This window comes from Cucumis melo, chromosome 12, assembly GCF_025177605.1.
Source record: "Cucumis melo cultivar AY chromosome 12, USDA_Cmelo_AY_1.0, whole genome shotgun sequence".
Lineage (NCBI taxonomy): Eukaryota > Viridiplantae > Streptophyta > Magnoliopsida > Cucurbitales > Cucurbitaceae > Cucumis > Cucumis melo.
Genome location: NC_066868.1, coordinates 41,657 through 50,382, shown reverse-complemented (window position 1 = coordinate 50,382; position 8,726 = coordinate 41,657). Strand labels below are relative to the sequence as shown.

The 8,726-nt window shown below is 45.4% G+C and overlaps 1 non-coding gene across 1 annotated transcript; it reads left to right on the top strand.

Annotated features, from left to right (window-relative positions):
- The first annotated feature begins 8,651 nt into the window (after positions 1 to 8,651).
- On the top strand, positions 8,652 to 8,726 carry TRNAW-CCA (transfer RNA tryptophan (anticodon CCA)). The gene has a single exon. It is a non-coding gene; the product is annotated as a tRNA-Trp (tRNA).

The window sequence follows — 8,726 nt, the reverse complement described above, 5'->3', positions numbered from 1 at the left end:
TGAAAGTAGAAAGAAGATGAATGAAATGCCCCTACCCGAGAATAATCAGAGATATTCTAGTCCGCTCCCTACTCTTTCCTCTCCTTGAGAGTCGAGCGGCTTCACACCTAGCCTTTTTGTTCTTTAAAGAGATCTGAGAACTCTGTCTTCTTTCTTCTTCAATTCCCGCTACCCTACTGAAAATGAGTGATAGCTTGACTCAAGCGAAGCGGAAAGAAGCTTTCTTTGCTCCGCGCCCTACTTAATAGTGATAGCGCTAGTCCCTCTTTTCTCCTTGTTCATTGACTTTCTGACTCAAGACTAGGTCGAGCGGATCCATATCGGCAGCTTCGCTCCTATTCTGATTGGTCGGGTTAGCCTATTCACACCTTTTTTTGGGATAGCTTAGCTGCAAGACCTCTCCTTCTTTTACTCACTTCTCCTAAAAAAATGGAAGAACTGATCATGCTACCGGTCCGTGGTAGTTTAATTCCCTTCTCCCCGCCCCCTCTCCCTATGGTCTCGCATATTCTAAGCTTTACGAGCTGCTTTACAGTCGTTCTACCCTCTCGCTTCGGTAAGAGATCAGACTTTCTCATAGTACTCTCCGCAACTTAGAATACGAACTTCGAGCTGACTCTGGATGGAACTCATGAAAGAAGATCGGCAACAGATTCTTAGTTCTTAGTCGGCCGATCTCTTATCTTAATTAAGGAGCTTCGTACCGACTAAAAAAGGGAAAGAAGGTCCGGACTAGCTTAATTAGGCTTATTCCGACGACCCAACTGAGGCTTCGGCAAGAGATGAGGACTCTTCGGAAAGATGACTCTTGGTCTAAGAATGAAATACCAGATAAGTCCGTCTCTCTTATTTATGGAAAGCTGCATCGATCCGCGCCCTTGCTTCTGAGTGATCTGACTGACGAACTTGTCCCTTTCTGCTTTGAGTTACCTTGCCGATGAGGTTACCGAGTCAACTCCAACTAAGCGGCTCTTTCTCCTTTTCATGCCCCTACTTCAGATGTGCAAATGTACAAGGTTAGAATACGCTTTCCCCTTGTTCATTGAGGCGGTGTAGAAGGTTAGGAGTGCAACGGTCTCCATCATGCGAGTATAAAGGCTTTCCCTATTTGAGAGGGGAAGGAATGAAAGAATACCAACGAGCTCTAGACTACGCGTAACTTATCTCATCAAAGAGAAAGACAGGGACAAGAGCAAGGGGAATACTCAACCTCTATCTGAGTGTCGGGCGAGCAGCTTTCCTATAACCCTTTTTTCTGCGATCCTCGTATCCTTCTTCTATTTCATTTCATATGAAACCTACTTAGTCCGTGGGTTAGCTTCTTTTATCCTATAATCAGCGGAGCGGCTTAGAACCTTTCCCCTCGCTTCGCTTCGCCCCTCTCCTTCCCCTTTCAGAGTCGAACCTTTCAGCCGATCCTTCTAATGCTCACTCTGATTCTAGAAAAGAATACCGCGGAGTGGCTTTCACGTCAGAGTATCCATGTAGAGAGTTCGCGAGTTCGCGCGCTAGTCCTACTCTCATTCCGATTCTTGAATGAAACTCGGCCGGTGGCTTAGTAGTAATCCTCCTATTTCATGTGATAGCCTTTCCCATATTAAGCTACGGTGGACCAGCAACCTATCCTTCTCATACTCACTTAGAAAAGAAATGGAAGAACGGACTCACTTCCCTTCTCAAATTCTTTGAACCTCTTTCAGTTGAGATCCGGAACTCAGACTCAGCAGCAAGAGGAGAGCTACTCAATCAGGGGGAGCTTCCTCTTCTTGCTTTCAGTTACCTATGAAGTAGAATAAGTCGTACCGAGAACCCTATTTTGATCTCTTCTTTCCAGTCTACCCTACCCGCAGCACCCAAGTCTTCCTCTTCAACATAAACTGAGACGGATGACTCTTTCACTCCCCCGATTGGGAATGAAGTGACTCATGCGAAGTCTAAGTCTCTCTCTTGCAAACTAATAGTCCAACTCACGGAAACAAGACTGATGAATTCTTCGTCCGACCCCCCTACTAAGGAAGACTGAGGCCCCTACCGCTTTCTGCTTGCTTTCCTCTTTCTCCTCTTGTTGGAACTTCTGCCCTTTGATAATGGAAGAGAATAATCACTTCTCCTTAGTCCTTTTTTTTTTTTGACTTCTTTCTCCTCTCTTTCTCCGGACCAGAAACTAGAACTCTCATCAAAGTCTGTTCATTTCTTTGATAGGCTTTCTTCTTGAATTGCGTTTTCCCGTCTTTTTTCTTGCAAAATGGTCCTTTTTCTCATCTTTCTATTTAACGATAATAGAGTTCAAAATCAGGCATTTGACTTGAAAAGTTGCTACTTTATAGGCCCAAAACCTAGCTTTTTCTTCATTTGAGCTAAGAAAAAGAAGAAAAAACATATGTCAAAATCAGTCAAAAAAGATCTTTTCTCATTAGATAAGATCAGTCTAAAAACTAAGAAAATGCAAGAACCGAGAAATTGCCAAGTTTTCAAGGATGAGTTGATCTCAGAGAATTTGCTTAAGACATGAATTCTTTAATTGTTCAGTCGGGTCAGCTGAAAGGCTCGATGAAATTGACCCACGGAGCGGTAGGGGAAGAAGGCAGACCCATACCTTGGAGTCAGTTGACAAAGCTGGTTCCGGAAACACTCTGATAAGTAAGGAAGAAAGCGTCAACCTCGAGGTTTCGGTTTCATAGCCGTACTCATTCCATATGTTAACCTTTCACCTCGGCACCTGGCTGGATAAGCAGGCTCAAACCCTTGATCTTTCTCATTCAAGGCACACCGGTCCAGATTCCTTTGTTCTTTCTCCCTTAACCTTTGGCCTCTTCCTCAACCTAAACGGTCTCGACTTCATTCCTCAACGGTTGGGTAATTTCCTGGCTTTTGTCTGATTCTTTTTCAGCAAATACTCAGTTTGAATCCGTCCGAAGGACTCCTCCGGACTCCTACTACGGGAGCGCACACCTTCGAAAGGGATTCCTCGGTCTCTTCTTTGACCTTTATTTCTTTGTGGCTCGGTAGCCCCCAATGGGGAATGGAGAATGGGGAAGAGGAGCTTCAGACTAAGCCGGTAGGCCGGCCGGAAGGAAGACGATTCGGAGCATTCAATCTCGTCTGATCGTCTGATTCTCTTAAGAAGGAAGACGATTCGGAAGACGATTCCATATCGTCTGATCGTCTGATTCTCTGACTTTGACCCCCTATTGTGAATTTGAGCTAAGAAAAAGATAAGAAGAGAATCTTTGAGGTGCATATGGATTTCTTAATTTGAAGGGCTCCTGAACAGTGGCAGAATAAGGAATGAGCTTGAAACTCCTAACGGAGCCTCTCCTATATCTGAAACTACGAGTACCTTCGCACCTTTCAGCTTGAATCTTGGACTCCTTTCAGTCGAGCCTTGTTCTTTCTCTTTCTTCAGTAGAAGTCGATCTTTCTGCTTCTGAGGAGAGGTGGAGGAGTCAGGCTCAACCCTGTTTACGAGAAAGAGTCAGACTGAGAGTTCGTATTCTCATATTCTCTCAAGTCTTTCTTAGTAATGGGGCGCAGTGGTAAGCTAAGAGGAGGTTCTCATCCTTCCGTCCCTGTCTCATAGGAAAGAGAGTGGGGTCGGCCGCCTCTCCGGCTCGAGTGCTTCCTCATACTTCTGGTTCGTACCTCACACTACTACCATGAATCTGTGAATTCACGTCCAAGAATGAATTAACTAAGGAGAATCCCAAACTCATTCACTCAAGATGCGATTCCTTTCATTCTCATTTCGTACAATGCATGAACTTGTTAACGAAAGAGACGAACTGGAACCTACTCTTTGTCAGAAAAAGTGAAAGGTAAAGGAAGTCAATGAACAAGGGAGAAGAAGTCGATTTGCGCTCCTCTTCATTAATAGTCGCTTCGAAATAGAATATTCTTTGAACCAGCCGGTCGGTCCGGAGGTTATGAAATAGCTCGACTGAAAGGTGCGAAGCAGCAGAGTTGGAGCTTCTTTCCCGGCCTCCTTTCATGAATTAGGGTCTTTCTTTGTTTCCGAAGAAAAGGGAACAAGAAGAGGAACAAAGGCTATATTCCATAAATCTTTGTGGATCAAAATCAGTCAAGAGGTCCCAGGAAAGGAAACTGAAGGGGTCCAGATGAGTCAGAAACATTGACACCTGGACGGAGGACTCATATAACAATGTGGCCCCACTCCTAGGTTAGGCCTGACGACGATCCGGAATCCGAATCTGTGGATTAGTGGAAAATGTTCAGCCATGTGAGCTCGGTAGCAGTAGTGGTGGTTGAAGGAGAGGATGTCTCATCCCTTCTTTCAGGTTTCGCTGCTGCTCTTGCTTCTTAGAAAGATCTTTTCTTTCACAGCCCCATTCAATCTTTCCTTCCTCCCACTGGCAAAAGCAAGGGCAAGGGTACTAAGGATGTCTCACAAGACGCGAAGGACCCAACCGAGAAGACGAGGTGGTGTGGGCAAAGGAAGCCGCTGTATAAGAAGGTCCGGAATACGAGGGTATCAGATAGGGAAGAGGAAGAAATGCTATCCCAATCAAAGAGTAAGTTGATGTCCCCGTTTCAGCCGCCCACTACGCGGTTCCTTACGTTATTGGAAAAGAAAGTGGCTTCTCACTAGCAGCGGGGATTCTCACCATTGAGCTTCTTGAGACCCATCCAAATTCAATTCTGACTTTCAGTTAATGGCATCAAAATAGATCAATGAATGAGTAGTAACGTGAGCTTTCTGACTTCTTTCCCCTTGTTCCTTCTCAATATTCTTTGAGCCTCCGCTGCTTGGATCTGCTTGGAGCGATAGCTACCCTGTAGCGGAGCGACTGATTCATACATACAGTTTGAGAGCCCTTGCGCCTTGCTAGGCTGAAAATGTGAAGGTAGAAGCCACCGCTACGCGGAGCGGAGCTGAAAGAAAGGTTGAAGCGCTACGTGGATCACTGAAATCATCTTCTCATTCACGTCCAATTCAAAGAATGAAAACCAAAGAAAAGAATGATCGAAGCGACTGAAAGTTAAGGAATTCTCCCTGACTGAAAAGTGGTTTGCTCTCCTTATCAGTCGAGCCCTTTCTTTTTTGAAATAACTCGACTCAAAATTCTAAGGAGAGGGTCAAGGCCCTCAATCAAAGAACTCGACTGAGGTTAGGAAGGAGAGGGTCAAAGCCCTCAAGAAAAAAGAAGGACTTATCCCTTATTAGGATCAAAGAATTTGAGAAATGGAATATGAACCTCTCACCTGGACCCAGCCGTAGGCTGATTATTGACGCTAGGAGCAATTTGCGAAAAACCACTCAATCCGAAGGAGGGTCAAAGCCCTCAATCAAAAAGAAAGAGAAGGAGTTCTATAGGATTTATGGTTTAACAAGAAGTTAGGTTCACGGATGATTAATCCTCAACTTCGAATTGTGCGAAAGAGTGAGATGGCTCTCGAAGTGCGGCTTGCCTCCCATATGGCCCTGAGTGATATTGAGTGATTTATTCCCGTTCTAGATCCGTTGGAATGGCAGTCCTAAAATCACCCCAGTTCTCTCTTTGAAAATAGAAAGTAGAGAAGGGTCAGCGCCGGAAGTCGCAGGAGCTGCAGTTGAGGATGAAAGGTAACTGAACTCAGAAGAATAGGGTTGGGGTAGGGTATCTCTCTCCTGGAAGGTTCTAAGCCGGTCGCCTCATCCGTAGCAGTTGTTGTTCTTCCTCTTTCATCAGTTGTAGTTTCATGAGTCACTGAAAGAAAAGTAGAGCGGGAATCAGTCTTCCTATGCTCCACCAGGCAAGGCAGGAGCAGGTAGGTTCTCATACGACTGATAATCAGTATGGGGGTCCGTAGACCAATGCAATGTAGAAGCTTAAAGCTAGCACTATTCCCGAGAGAGGATACTCTGATGCTTTTTTTCTTATCATAAGAGGGCAAGATAGCTGCCTCGAAAGAAAAGAGTTCGCACCGTCCTTTAGAAGAAAGTCTCTCCAGGTTCGCCTATCCTCCTTCTACGTCCGACTATCCGATGATGAAAGTGGAATAAAGAAGTTCACTCATTATGAAAGAGAGAATTTACGGGAATGTAGAAGGAATGAAATACCGGTACGTGCTAGTTTAATTCCCGGTCGCTCCCAATCTTTCTTTCGCTATGAACCTAGAGTGATGAAACTTGGATGGGAATGCCTCCGCCCTGCCTGATCCATCTGATGCGCCCTGCTCTTCTTGGAATGGGATGGAAGGCTTTACCCCTTTGCACGTAAAGGCTTTGAACCCTCCTTTCGACTAAGAAAGGAGTTGGGACACATAAAAGTCAATGAAAAGAGGAAATACGCCTTGATATTTGCCTTGGCTTTGAGATCTCCCTACCAAGAAATCCACTCCACGCACCCCAGACCAATAAGGAATTCTTGATTCAATCTAATTAGCGGTTAGGATGAGGCTGAGGCTGCCTATTTACCTAGCTGGTCTCACATGCGGATCGGAAAAGGAAGAAGGCTGATTCCCACTCCTCAGTAAAGCCTATCGACCCGATTACTTGCCGATTTCCAAAAATGGACAGTGTATGAAATCAGAGGAAATGGAGACATGGTCCGGGGCATTCGGCGTCTCGACTTTCTTGCTTCATACGGAGAGTAATCTTTTTAATTTCAGAGTCAGTCATCAAAATGGTAACCGAGTGAGAGATGGAGAATTTCTCATGAACGAAATTCATGAGTGAATTAACAAGGAAAAAGCAGCAAGACCAAGGGCTCGGTGGAATACCTTTCTGTGAACGGCCGCTGACTCTCCTCACCGGCCGCATTGATCCATACTCTATTAGTGAGTTCGCGCTTGATCATAACCTATCCAACTCCGGATGTGCCAGCCGACCGATTCCTATTATGAAAGAGGCTCTTCCTTGCCCCAATGCGCATTCACACCCTTACCCTTCTCTTTTCATGGATTTGGGTTGCACACATCCCTCCAAAAAAGGGGACATTCCTGAGTGAAAGAAGGCTACTCGAGTTTCGGCGCGACGAGAGGCCTTTGGTTTGGGGTTGAGTTACTTTCTACCTCGTGTCCACTTCCCAGAGTTTCCGATTTTCTTTGGAATGGGGATGTGAATTCAGAATAGACGCGCTTTGCTTGAAGAAGATAATGGTTCAACCACAACAAAAGAAAGAAAAAGAGATCCCTTCCACTGTGTCAACTACCCGGTAGCGGGCCTCTGTCTGCTCAGACGGATTTGCTGGAGAGACTCGGCGCACTTCCCGGTAGAAAAAGAGTCAGAGAAAGGAGCAAAGAATTTGCGTGGATGGATAGGGAATAGAGTTTCAGGTCTGAGGATCTCATTCATTCAAGAGAAAGCTCGGACTCAAGTACTCCCCTATTTATGCCTTCTTCTGCCGATCTCAGTTACGAACCTAGGGTTAGCCATGCGCGGCCTGTCTACTTTCTTGCTCTCCTTCCGTCTGCCTCCCGATGTCTTTTCATCCGTAATCAATCTCAAATAGAGAGGGGATGGTACGAGTTCAGCCTTTTATTAATGAAAAAGGGAATGAAGAATCTCCGCAGGCTGAGGCGAGAGGTGGAATTGCGTGAATGAGGAGACCGGAAGCTCCCGATTCTCCGAGTATGATGATAGTCTGAAGTGGGTTCCAGAGTTCAGGAAGACGGAGCGGTCTAAGTTCCGATAGCGAATTACTTGACTCTGAAGATGGCGAGATTGACTGAGAGAGGGAACCGATTCGGAGAAAGAAGAAGGATGGCATGAGGATAGTCAGATTGATAATAGGATTTCCTCATCATCAAAAGGGAGACGCAGTCTCGATAGCGAATTACTTGACTGGATGGAGGGCCCCCCAACTCAAGGACGAAGAATGGATCCCTTTCGGTAAAGAGGATAGGAATCTGTCTCGGCACCATCTTTTTAGTAGGCTCTTGGGCCAGACGATGTGGCTGCTGAGGCATCTTCTTTTGAGTTGGGGAAGTTTCAGAACTAGCGCTTTAGTTGATTCGCTTTTAAGCACAAAGCTCAGATTTTTCTATCTGATGAACGAGTAGGATGAATAAGCAAAATCCTATAATAATCAGTTCTGGGACACGGGCGAACTAAAAGCGAGAACTCCCTTTCATTAAGATATGGATGATATGGATAAAGAACAATTCAAAGAATCAATGAACAAGGGCCAAAGGCTCAAAGAAAACAAAGGTCCAGGTGACTCATTCATGGAACTAATATTGTCCTTTTGACCTCCTCCACCTCTTTGATCCACAGATGAATATGGAAGAGGTTCATATGGATTTCAGACGACTGAGGACGGACTTCGGACCACTCAAACTTCCGCCTCAATGAACAAGGGAAGGAGTTGAATGGAATATATATTAGCTCTTTTATCCAGAGATGAATATGGATATAAACAAGTCCTTCGGACCAAAAAATAGCCGAAAGGAACAAAAAAAAGGATCTGTTCGCATATGCTTAAGACATGCAAGTCGAGCTGTGATTCACTAAGAGACACGCGTCAAAACCAGGCATCCAATCGGCAGCCTTGGGAGACCTCACCTCCTGGGTGTGTGGAGTTTGCTGGTTCAGTTCCTGGGTTGGTTTGGATGGCCCGTTGCAGCTAAAGAAAGGGAGGAAGGAGAACCGTTATCAGCTTCCCCAGGGGAAGGTCTTCGTCAAAGGTTATCCTTGATAGTCGTATTTTCAAGCGCTCTTAGTTCAGTTCGGGTAGAACGTGGGTCTCCAAAACCCGAGGTCGTAGGTTCAAATCCTACAGAGCGTG